Source organism: Amblyomma mixtum, chromosome 8 (assembly GCF_055824585.1).
Source record: "Amblyomma mixtum isolate Tamu chromosome 8, ASM5582458v1, whole genome shotgun sequence".
Taxonomy (NCBI): Eukaryota; Metazoa; Arthropoda; class Arachnida; order Ixodida; family Ixodidae; genus Amblyomma; species Amblyomma mixtum.
In genome coordinates, this window is record NC_143019.1 from 113099412 (window position 1) to 113112948 (window position 13537).

A 13537-nucleotide genomic window follows, 5' to 3' on the forward strand; every position below is an offset into this window, starting at 1 on the left:
GCGACTGCGGAATCATTTGTACCGTTTTTTTTCTGCTAGCTTAAAACAGGTTCAGCGGCCTCTTTGCGATTAGAACGCAGTCGCTTTTCAACGCAGTCCCTAAAAGCATTGACATGAAGCAACACCCTTTTGGTTAACAAATGTGGGTTCTGGACTGGGGCCCACATGGGGCCTATGTGAGCCCACATGGGGACGATGTCGGTGTGATGTATGCCCCCCATGTGTGACTGCCGACATGGCCCAATGTGCGCAGCTCAACAAGCTCCTCTATCGGTCCAGCCTTGGGCAGATGGGGGGACCTCAGAAGGTGAAAGTTTGTTTTAAGGCAATAGCATTAGGAAGGTCATGGAGGCGTGATTGCTCTGGCGACGGCATCGGTGAGAGCCCTTCGCCTCACAAACCTGGTAGGTTCTGTACGGAGAGTTTCCCCCTCTTCACCTTATACCTGCCATCAGTCTCGCTCTCCCTTCTCCACCGGTAGGGGACATCAGGGAGAGGCAGGACAAAGAATGACTCAGCGAAAAGGATTGAGAGAACCGAGTTTGAATAGAAATGGAATAGGTTTAGATTAAGTGTAGAATCATAATAGTATTAGAATCGGAAATGGGATGGAATGAAAACTGGAATGCTGTCAGAATTGGAATAGATCGGCAAGTGAAAGAAAAATGCTCTGCATTTCCTCCGCATCAACCCAGCTGATCGCCCCCTAGATTCCTTTATCTCTCTTTCTCCTTCCAGTACCCACATCGGACCGCATGACGCGGGTTCTACAGGGGTAAGCGCAATTATGTGGCTACCTTCATTTGGGCTTCAGAAGATGTTTACCACATAGAGCTCGCATTTCCCCAGAATCTGCTCTGAAGCACCCGACAAGTGACAAACGTGCAAAGCATGAGGACATGCCACACAACTCCATCCCTACTACAGCCGATTTGGAACCTACAGTTATTTTGAGCTGGGCGAACCATTTAAGCATGACGCGATTCTTCACAGCAACCTGCGTATCATTTTTTTCTTAGCCTGCGCCCATGCATTTGACGGGACCACAACGTAAGCTGGATGTCGGGATGTGTGAGGAGTAGAGAACTATTGCCTCTGTATTAAATTCGTATTCGGTTAACTCATTTAACTATTCGATTCGTAGATGATTTACTTTTTAACTACACTATTTGCATTCGACTCAGTGGCGTAACTAGCCCATTAGCAAATACTTAGAATTCATCGGTAATACGGACGTGGCAGAGACTGCGCCACTTTTTGGGCCGCATCAAGACGCCAATCCCCGACGACCACAGTGGCGCCCTGGGCGGCGAGGGTGCGACACACGGCCTCGCCGATGCCGCTAGAGCCGCCGGTCACTAGCGTTAAACGTTAACTGAAAGACATCGCCTTCCAGTTCCGGCTTACACGAGGTACGTTGTATGCAAAAGTTGACTCGAGCGGCTGTCTGCGCTTTGAGTCTAATCAGCGAGTTCGCCCGCCGCTAAACAGTCGGCAAACCACAACCATCTCGTTACAGCCGCACTTGCTGCAGTTCTTGCCGTAGCCCAAAGTGCCACATCCCCATAAAGTACAATCTCGGGTCGCTGCCCCGAGGTCGTAGGACACCTCGTTTCCTGTGCAAACCGATGAAAACAAGCCAGCTGCAGCAGGCGCAGGCTTATTTTCACAAAGGACGCGGACACAACGTCGTCCTTTTTATCTCTGCTGCGACTACATCTTATATCTTAAACAAGGGAGTTGCGCTAAAAAGGACACGGACGAGAACAGGACAAGGACGGGCGCAAACCCGCGACTGATTTTATTCAGAAAGAACACACATATATATATACCTTGATGCTTATGCAATCATTGCCTGAGCGCACATGCCAGGAAAGTTTTCTCTTTCTTATACAATTTTATAGTAGAATCGCTTACGCATTCATCACCTGACTTATCTTCTGCGAGTTCACGTGCTATCTGGTTACGGCTGCGCCTTAAGATTTCGGTTCTAGCCAGCAAATGCTGGCATGCTTTATCAGGCGTAGCCAAAGGGCATGCACCGCAATTTAAGGGCAAATTTGACCCTTTTCCGTTATTCGTAGAAAACTGATGTTCCCTTAGTCGTTCATTTATACAACGGCCCGTCTGGCCGATGTAAACTTTACCACATGTAAGGGGAATTTCATACACAGCCCCGACAGAAGACCTCAACAACTGGGTGGCGTGACGCCTCGTGCAGTCTCGCACGCATTCCTCGCCGGAGACAATCCGGGGGCACAAAGAGGCCAACTTGCGCGGGGCAGAAAATACCACCGGCACACCGTAGCGATTGGCTACATTTTTTAGATTATGGGACACCCTATGAATATAGAATATAGAATATGAATATATATTAATATAGAATATAGAACCTAAAGAAGGTAGCCAGAGGTGTTTCGAAAGAGGGAGGTTGGGGAGCGATTGAGTATGTGAGCGGTGGTTATTGAATCTGAATCGGAAGGAATTGTCTGTTTGGCCTATGTATTGCATTCGACAGTCGCCACACTCGAGCATGTAAACCACGTTGCTGGAATCGCAATTTAGGTCTTCCCGGATAGAATGCTTGAAATTTGAATGGGCGCTTTTAGCCAGTGCCACGGTTTCCATGTGTTTGCAGACTTGGCATGGGCTTTTTCCGCATCGTGTGCAACCTACAGCTCTCGGTTTATTGACTGTCGAATGAACAACATGGTTTTGTAGATTTTTTGGTCTTCTATATGTTCCCTCAGGGACCGTGGTGAAAATTTTTGAAAGCCGGTCACTCTGTTCTATGATATTAAAGTGTTTTTTTTAGGATTTTGTTAATGTTCCGGAGATTACTAGTGAAGGTAGAGATTACAGCGCTGTGATGTTGGCTATAAAAGGGGATGTAGTAACAAAGTAAAATCACTCCTGAAGAAGATCGGTCTTCCGATTGAAACGTCGAGTCGATAAATATGTTTCCTTTAACGAAGCGTATACTTCGCTATATACTCCTGTAAACAGTCAAGTACTTCATGCTCTCGCAACCTATATATATATATATATATATATATATATATATATATATATATATATATATATATATATATATATATATATATATATATATATATATATATATATATATATATATATATATATATATATATTTCCACGACACTTCCGTTTGTGGTCATGGGCGATGTGAACATCAATTTAATCTGCGACGACTGTAGCACCCGTGAATTCAACAATATTGTTTTTTCCTATGCATGTTGTAACCACATAACACTGCCTACTAGACTGACTACTAAGACAGCCACATTATTGGACGTTTGTATTACTAGCCAGATGCCGTCAGAACCTTTGTCTGGCGTACTCAGTAGTGACATTAGCGATCATTTACCCATATTCTGTTTCCTCCCTGTTAAACGAAACACACATTCTACTCATAGAGTCGGTTACAGATGTAGAGAAATTCATGACGTCACATTATCCAAATTTAAAGCACTAATTGACAATCAGTACTGGGACGACATATGCAATATTCAGGATGTAAATAGTGCTTATGCTGCATTTATCAAGAGCTTTCTAAAATGCTATAATGAAGCCTTCCCTCTGCATGAAAAAAAATCCCAAGAAATATAGGAAACCCTGGATGACCAAATCCCTCTATGAACGCATCCGCAAGAAAAATAAAATGTATCACGAATTTGTCCAAACCCGTGATATAACACTTTTTAATAAATTCAAGGCTTTCAGAAACAAACTAAACAGTGACCTTAAATACACCAAAACCAATTACTATGTCCAGCGTTTCTCCAAAATACGCGATAAAACAGGAAAGTCTGGAAAGAACTCGGCTACTTACTCGATAACAACGTGCCGTGTAATATTGATGAAATAATCACACCTGAAGGGAAACTTACTGGTTTTGACTTAGCAACAGCTATGAATGAGTTTTTTGTGAAAGTAGCCGATTCTGTTGTTGATGAACCTGCCCATTATACCACATATCAAAACCTCATAACGCCCATACCAAATTCGTTAACGCTTACCCCAACGACGCCTAATGAGGTGACCATGTTAATACATGGCATTAAAAACAACGTATCAGCTGGGTACGATGACATAAAACCTATGCCCTTAAAGTATGTATCCGCGTCCGTATCAGAAGTCCTAGCTCATATCTTAAATCTGATGTTCACAACCGGTGTGTTTCCGGATGACCTAAAGGTTGCTAGAGTCTGTCCGATTTACAAAGGTGGCGACAGAAACGAAATTACTAATTACAGACCCATCTCTGTTCTGCCTATTTTATCTAAAATATTTTAAGGCGCCATCAACCGCAGGCTACAAAATTTCTTCGCCAAATATAACATTATAAATGATTCGCAGTACGGGTTCTTAAAGAATAGGTCTACAGAAAAAGCGCTGCTAACAATTAAGGAAAAAATAATTGATAACATTGAAGCGAGAAAATACACGCTTGGTTTGTTTTTAGACTTTAGAAAAGCTTTTGACTGCGTACATCACACTATTCTGCTACATAAATTAAACTGTTACGGTGTGCGTGGAATTTCTTCAGCCCTGCTTTCTAGTTACTTAGATAACCGTTTTCAGTATGTCCACATTAATTCCGAAAACTCAGAGAAGCTCCCCATCACACAAGGTGTGCCACAGGGCTCAATCTTAGGGCCGCTCCTATTTATAACTTACATTAATGATATATGTAATATACCAGATTCAACAGACATGGTAATGTATGCTGATGACACAAACATTTTTTTCAGTGATAGAGCTCTGTGCACCCTGGAAGGCAAGGCAAATGCATACCTAAATAACCTTCAATCCTGGTTGCAGGCAAACAGACTATCATTAAATCTTTCGAAGACTCACTACATAATTTTCAGGCCTATTAACACTATAGAACGGCATTCGCTTAATATTTATTATTCTAACACTACGATTCACAGAGTTTCCAGTCACAAATTTCTTGGTGTTTGGTTTAGTGAGACACTGTCCTGGAATACACATATTTATAAACTTTCTTCCAGTCTGAGCAGAACAGTTGGCTGCCTTTACCGACTGGCTGACATCATACCTACGTGGTTAATGATATCTATATATTATGCACTTTTTTACTCTAAAATCTGTTACTGCATCCTCGTCTGGGGTACAAAAACTTCCGGTAGTTACGAAAAATTATTTAAGATACAAAAGAAAGCACTGAGAGCAATTGAACGATATCACGGCCGACCACAATACCTCCCATCAATGCCACTATTCATCAAACATAGCATTCTGAAGGCAGATCAGATATACTTCTTCCGACTATTTCAATATATTCACAAGAACCGACTATACGCTTCTATTCCTGACAACTCTTCCACAATGTACCACTTCCGAAAGCAAAGAAAACTGGTACCTAAAATCCGGTCCAATTACGGGACACTACACTACCAAATTCCTACAGCCATAAATAATTTACCGCCACCTCTTGACTTCAATTCTTCCGCATCTTGGTCCAATAAGAACCTTTAACATTACTTAATAAGCAGTAACATTAAATTTCCATAATACTTCACTCGAGATTTCTTTACAGCTACTGTGTGTATTCTGTGAATCATGCTACATTGTTTGATGATTATGTATTCTGATCAGTAAATCTTGGTTGTGTTGCCTGCTCTTGCTCTGTGAACTTTATGTACAGAAGTGTGTGTTGCAAATTGTTTTTTTGTGCATTATTGTATTACAACCTGCTATGCGTCCTCTTTTTTCGTAACTTGTATTACAAGTAAGATTTTTTCAAATGTTTTACTTTGCCACTGCATTGCCAACCGTGTATGGGGGCTGAGGCCTTCGTCAGGCAAGTCAGCCTTTTGCCTCAGCTCCTCTTTCCATGGAAAGAAATAAACTGAATTGAATTGAATATATATAAGAGAAGCCAACAGCCACAGAAACCAAGGGACATAGGGGATTTTAATTAATTTATTTTGTGGAGTTGATCAATTTAGAACATTACTGAATACGTGATCGCTTAAAGCTAACTGATTACAAAAGCAGAACAAAAAAATTGCCAGAGGCTTAGCTTCGTTAAGCCCGACAGGTTGCGAAAGCTCGGTGTTTCTTCCTGGCTTCACACTGGCGAGCTGCCTTATCCTTCTGTTTGGCAGTAGACGGCATGGCAAACTATCTTTGCACACAGCGAGAAAGATCCACCGTGACTATTCGCCGCGCTGCACCTACGGATCGAGCTGGGGGCCCTTTCTTTATGCAGCTGGTACGGCGTCACCTCGACTGTAGCGCCACTGGTTAGAGGAGCGCGAGGCTCACCACCGTGACTACCGCCGCCCCCCGCCGACGGATCGAGCTGGGGGCCCTTTCTTTATGCAGCTGGTACGGCGTCACCTCGACTGTAGCGCCACAGGTTAGGGGAGCGCGAGGCTCCCCGCCGTGACTACCGCCGCCCGCCGCCGACGGATCGAGCTGGGGGCCCTTTCTTTATGCAGCTGGTACGGCGTCACCTCGACAGTAGCGCCACAGGTTAGAGGAGAGCGAGGCTCACCGTCGTGACTACCGCCACCCCCCCGCCGACGGATCGAGCTGGGGGCCCTTTTTTATGCAGCTGGCATGGCGTCACCTCGACTGCAGCGCCACTAGTTAGAGGAGCGCGACGCTCACTGCCGTGACTACCGCCGCCCCCCGCCGACGGATCGAGCGGGGGGCCCTTTTCACTCCGCGAAAGGTCAACCGTAACTACCGCCGCGCCACGCTGAAGGCTCAAAATCTAGTGTAGTATTGCTTTCGCAATCAAACAACCTCGCATAGAAATTTGTAAATAACATTGATCGAATTGCAGTGGAGGTCTTCATTTATGTGAAACACAAAGCTATCGGACTTGAGTTTGCCAGGTTGGTGTCTGAAATGTGTGGACAAACTTTGCAACGGGATTTTCCGCTTGGGTGGGATCCATCTCGGGTAGCGTTCTTCATTGTTTTCGCCGCATTGAAAAGCAAGTCTCTCAATTTCTTGTCCCTACGGTATACCACTCGGGGTGGTTCCTTGAATATTAGTGACAACCTATTACCCTGTCTGATAAAATTAAAATGACGGCTTAGTATGTTGTTTACCCTGGGAGCCTTTGCGGAGCAGGTAAGGATTAGGTTTGTTTTGCTGTCTTTTTTCACCTTGTTCTCTGCCAAGATGGAAGAACGGTCTAGGTTGTGAGCGCGTTGAATCGCGTCATCGATAATTTCCCTCGGGTATTTCAGTCGTGACAAAGCGGCCTTGAGAGTCCCCGTATGCTGGTCAAATTCCTCTATTGTAGAGGATATTCTTCGGTATCTATGCGCCTGAGAATATGGAATACTTGTTTTGCAGTGCATCGGGAGGCTACTGTGAAAATGGAGATACTGCTCTCTATCCGTGGGCGTTCTGTACAGGGTAGTCGAAAGGAAGTTACCGTCTACCGATATTTCCACGTCCAAAAAATTAATCTTTGAGTCGGAGATACAGTGGGCAAACCTAATGAAGTGATCCCGGGTATTATAGTGCGCAATGAAGTCCAGCAGGCTCGTTTCATCATTTTCCCATACAAGAAAGGTGTCGTCCAGGAAACGCTTGCAGAAAAGTGTTTTTTTGGCTGTTCCTCAAGGAAGGGAATTTCTAGTGACGCCATAAAGATGCTGGCATAGCTAGGTGCAGTTTTCGTGCCCATCGCAGTACCGCTTATTTGGAGGTAGTACTCGCCATCAAACTCCAAATGGTTGGAATTTAGCACCGGTTCAAGAAGGACGGAGAGGGTTCCACCGTCCAAATCAACCGAAGAGTTTGAGCTTCAGAAGGCTGCCTGCGTTGCTGCTAAGCCGTCTGCGTGAGGGATATCTGTATGCAGGGAGCAAACATCCATGGTCGCCAGAAGGCCTCGTGTGGGGATGGTCAATTTTGAAATCTCCTGAAGGAAATGGATTGTGACTTTGACGCACGAAGGGAGACGGTGAGGGATGTCCTTGATGAGAAAATTAATAATATTAGATATGTTCTCCGGCACTGCCCCATTGCTGGACACAATTGGACGGCCAGGATGGTTAGCTTTATGTACTTTAGGGAGGAGATAAAAGCAGCCTGGAGCTGGTTCGCTCGGCGACATTGATTTTAACATTGCCTCAGTTATTCTACCCTCCTCAGCGAGTTCAGCAAGAGAGTCATCTATTTCTGTCACTAAGTGACGTGTGGGGTCGTTCGGAAGCTTTCTGTAAAACTGAGGATCATTAAGCTGGCGGTGGCGTTCTCTTAAATATTCTGATTTATCCAGGATTACTATAGCTCCTACCTCGTCAGCTTTGTTTTATTACGTTGTTTTCGTCATTACGCAACGTTTCCAAAGCCTGTCGTTCTTCGTTCGAGAGGCGCTGTTTTCCATACGCCCTTATTATGTCCTTCTGCACCGCATATATATATATATATATATATATATATATATATATATATATATATATATATATATATATATATATATATATATATGTATATATATTTGCGATGTGTCGGTTAGAAAAATGGTTTATAAAGGTTTAGGAGAATCCATATTGCGATATGGAATAACCATTTACGGAACTGCATCACTGTATAAACTAAACATACTAAGCCGCATACTGTACAGAATTGCATCGAATCTCGCCTACGGAACTAGCTGTCATGATAAAGCGGTAAAAGCTAGTATGGAACATTTTGAGATGCTACCTGTACACAAGCAATTTATCTTTGAAATATTGCGCAAAAATTTCTTCCACAGCGTCTTTAAAATCGACAACATTAAAGCACGGCCTCTCCGTCAGTCGGAAAAATACGTCATACCACGGATTTACACCAACTATGGGAAAAAAACCCGCAGTCATTATGTTCCTTATTACTTCAATAAGATACAAACAGCCCCGAGCATTAATGGATTAAAACAACTTAATAAGTTTCTTCGATCGTGGTTGAATAGTAATACTGAGTGATAAATTTTTAATCTATTTTTTTTTCTTTTCTTTCCATGTTCTCAGCGTTGTCATTTCGTGCATGAAAACGGTGGATGCTTTCTTGTACTCTATGTTTTTTGTTCATGTATTCGCCTTGCACCGCGGGAGCAGTATCTGAGTCTGTCTGGTTTCAGCTCTTTAGTATTTTTATGTTTTATTGCATTGCGGAAACAATTTCTGAGTCTGTCTTGTTCGAGCTCTTTTTTTGTGTGTGTGTGTGTGTGTGTGTGTGTTTTATTCACCGCTGATCATGTACTTCACACTTCGGCTGCCCAGCCCCGCACACAAGCGATAACGCTTACGCGGGCTGGAGCATGTACTTGCGAATTGAAGTGAATAAAAGATATTATTATTATTATTATTATTATCAAGGTGTCTATTTCCTCTATGATGTCTACCACGGTGTCTATCCTGCGTAATTGTGTGCGTGGTGGGGGAGGCGGGGCGTAGTGTCCTCCGGGTGCTCCGACAGCCGGGTTTAGCGCTCTTTTGCCCCTTCTATCGCTGTGCTGTTCATACTCGTTCCTTTCCACTACTTTACCCTTTCCACCTCCCCGTTTGCTTTTTTGGTTCTTGATGTTGAGCCGCGGCCCGTATGAGACTTGTGCTGTCTATTATGCGGTCCCTTGCCCTCATTCTCAAGTTTGTTTCAAGGGTGGAGATTATAACTCCTCGCTTGTTCTGTCCTTATATTGACGAAACCGATTTATTGTAAGCCTGCCCTGACGAAGGGAATATATCATTCCCGAAACTGTTGGCAAAGTAAACGTTAAAAGAACAGTCGCGTTTGTCGTAATACTGTACCTAAAATAGTAACCTGGGCCATTGGAACCCCTACTGAATACAATTTCTCAGCATGGCTGCCAGGAACCCAACAACAGAGCTTCTGATTCGTCACTATCCAAGGCATCCGATCAACAGTGCCATCATCGGTGACTCTCTTACGAAGTACGTACTCAACCACTCCACGCCAAGTGACCCAGAGGCCCCCTGCTCCATCGCTTACTGTGGCACCACGTATGCGGACGTTCCCATGCTGCTGCAGTACGACCCTGCGAGCGTGAACACCATGATCGTGGACATCGGGGCAGTTTACATCACGAGAAATGGGTCGTCTTCGCCCCTGGAGAGACTGACACTATTCGTTGAAGAGATTCGCCAGAACCGACCTAAAATCAAGAAGATAGGCGTTAACCTTCCTTTTTCCTATGCTCCAAATCACCGAAGCAGAGGATAAAGTCACCGCTTCGTGAGATGATTTAACATCCAGTTGTCCAAATTCAAGACCGGAGTTCGTCTGCTGTGGAAGCGCTGAGAACGCGGCCCCAGTGTGCGATACATCGAACATGGTTTTACATTGTTGCCTCTGTGGCGCTTCCTCGCCGTGGGCGGACTGCACACCAGTTTTGAGGGCGACGGACTGCGGGCCCAACACTTCAAAGTGGAGCTTAACTACTCGCCTCACCGTTGGCAGCCGACCCCGTTCGTGCCACGCAGCTGAATCCCTGGGGGCCGCTCGGAAGACGCGGCCCCGTCAACATCACCACCCAGTATCCCTCAACCGCCACCGTCACTGCCGGAGCGACGCTACAACACCCGCCGGACGTACGCCATGGCTGCCCAGCAGGCGGCTTCTGGGCAGAGCAACTGACTGCCTGCTGCAAAAGGTACGGGCCGCGGAGAGCAGACGTGGTCCCAGGCGTTCCTCTCAGTGAGGAAGATTATTGATAAGCGCGTGAGATTTGAGCTTCATCCATCTCACCTAACGTCCTACCTGTCGCAGGGTACTGTTCCAAAAGGTCTTCATCTGGGCTGTACACTTTCCATGTCCACATTCAGTGAGAGAGAAAAAGAGGTCTGGGATAATATACTATTAGGTTTGGTTTGGTTTATGGGGTTTAACGTCCCAAAGCGACTAAGGCTATGAGAGACGCCGTAGTGGAGGGCTCCGGAAATTTCGACCACCTGGGGTTCTTTAACGTGCACTGACATCGCACAGTACACGGGCCTCTAGAATTTCTCCTCCAAAGAAATTCCAGCTGCCGCGGCCGGGATCGAACCCGCCTCTTTTGGGTCAGCAGCCGAGCACCATAGCCACTGAGCCACCGCGGCGGCTCATAATAATATACTATTATGGCGGTGGATATCCGCGGCGGTGGATAATATACTATTAGAAGCATCGCTAAAGCTCACAGAAACTGTCGTCAATCACGGCAAACCGAACATTGCCGAGCTTAGAGATGTCGAGGAAAAGCAGAGACGCCAGCTTACTCTCTGTACTGCTGAACTGAGCGAACTATAAAACTACGAGGCAAAAAGAAGAGAGGAAGTATCCAGCGATAAGACCAAAAAGCTAGAACGCGACAAAGTTCCACTGGCTTCAAACAGATATACAGAAACCAAACCATCCGAGCGAAGCGCTAATGGTAGGTTGGCAACTGTCGGCCGTGAGACCGTTGTCCGAGCTCCAGAGAATGACACAACTGCTCATATTTCTCGGGGTGCTGTCGATACGAGGTCCGCAGCTGAGAACTTGTTGTGTTATCTTCTTGTCCTTGTCTTTTTGTGCGCAGTACCCCCCTTGCGCTTGTTGTGTTATCTTCTTGTCCTTGTCTTTTTGTGCGCAGTACCCCCCTTGTATTCACCATGATTGACCGACTAGCCCAACAACGTACGCTTTTAAACTATGAAACAGCTGGTGGAAACACAAACGTGGTTAATTTTTCACAAAAGATTCTCACACCTGCCAACCTTAGCCTCCTTTTTAAAGGTTTAACTTTTTGTACAGCATCTGGTAGGTTCAATGAGTTTCAACTCTTTCAGCATCTGGAAAATTTCGCGCGAAACCTTCGCCCTAGGGAGTATTTCCAGGAACTCACCAGCGAAAGACAACAAACGATACCCACCGTGTCAGAGAGGTTGTGGACACCGAACGAACAACGTGATAGACACCTTGATATGTACACTCACCGTCAAAAGTAAATGAAAGGCGACTTTGTCAAAAAAAATTATTTCTTTAAATCTAAAGCATAATGGTCCATGCTTGTTGATGCAAAGTGCAATTCGCATAATCACAATTAGGCTCAACATATGTATTAAAGGATGCGTGAACTGGGAGGCCAATGACTAAATTTTTTCGTGAATAGTGCCTTCCATTTACTTTTGACGGCACCTGTACGTATCTACGGTGCAGAAGGACGTAATAAGGGCGTATGGAAAACAACGTCCGGTTCGCAACAATCTCTCGAACGAAGAACGAGAGGCTTTGGGAACATTGCTTACAGACGACAACATCATATTAAAATCGGCTGACAAGCCCCGCCGCGGTGGCTCAGCGGTTATGGTGCTCGGCTGCTGACCCGAAAGACGCGGGTTCGATCCCGGCCGCGGCGGCTGGAATTTCTTTGGAGGAGAAATTCTAGAGGCCCGTGTACTGTGCGATGTTAGCGCACGTTAAAGAACCCCAGGTGGTCCAAATTTCCGGAGCCCTTCACTACGGCGTGCCTCATAGCCTGAGTTGCTTTGGGACGTTAAAGCCCAATAAACCAAATCAAACCAAAATCGGCTGACAAGGGCAGAGCTATAGTAATCCTGGACAAAGAAGAATATTTAAAAGAACGCCACCGCCAGCTTAATGATCCTCAGTTTTACAGAAAGCTTCCGAACCACCCCACACGTCCACTAGTGCCAGAAATAGAGGATTCTCTTGCTGGATTCGCTAAGCACGGTAGAATAACTGAGGCAATGTTAAAATCAATGTCGCCGAGCAATCCAACTCCAGGCCGGTTTTATCTCCTCCCTAAAATACATAAATCTAACCATCCAAGCCGTCCATTTGTGTCCAGCAATGGATCAGTGACGGAAAACATGTCTAATTTTATTAATTTCCTCATCAAGGACATCCCTCCCCGTCTCCCTTCGTGCGTCGAAGTCACAATCCATTTCCTTCAGGAGATTTCAAACTTGACCATCCCCACACGAGGCCTTCTGGCGACCATGGATGTTTGCTCCCTGCATACAAATATCCCGCACGCAGACGGCATAGCAGCAAAGCTGGCAGCCTTCTGAAGCTCAAACACTTCGATTGATTTGGACGGTGGAACCCTCTCCGTCCTTCTTGAACCGGTGCTAAATTCCAACCATTTTGAGTGTGATGGCGAGCAATAACTCCAAATAAGCGGTACTGCGATGGGCACAAAAAAATGGCACCTAGCTTAGAGCACTGCACGGGCCTCAATCTGAGGCCCAAGCCCGGCCCGGGCCCGAGACCTGAAGCCCGAGCCCGGCCCAGGCCCGTGGCTTCAAGCCCGGGCCCGGCCCAGGCCCGCTAAATTATCGCTCTAGAGGGCCCGGCCCGGCCCGTGAATCCCGGAGTGAAGCCCAGCCCGGTCCCGGCCCGGTCCGTTTCACAGTAACGCTTGAGGTTTACTGCTCGCTCTGAGCAAGTAGACTTCTTTCTACTAGACCGATAAGAAACAGGCCGAGAAAGGTTCTGAAACCACAGTTCGGCTTGCAGAAAGTTGGTTCTT

At 45.7% G+C, this 13537-nt stretch overlaps 1 pseudogene; it reads left to right on the plus strand.

The window, feature by feature from the left end:
- Positions 1 to 235: 235 nt before the first annotated feature.
- On the plus strand, positions 236 to 10659 carry LOC149333981 (uncharacterized; annotated as a pseudogene).
- Positions 10660 to 13537: the final 2878 nt, after the last annotated feature.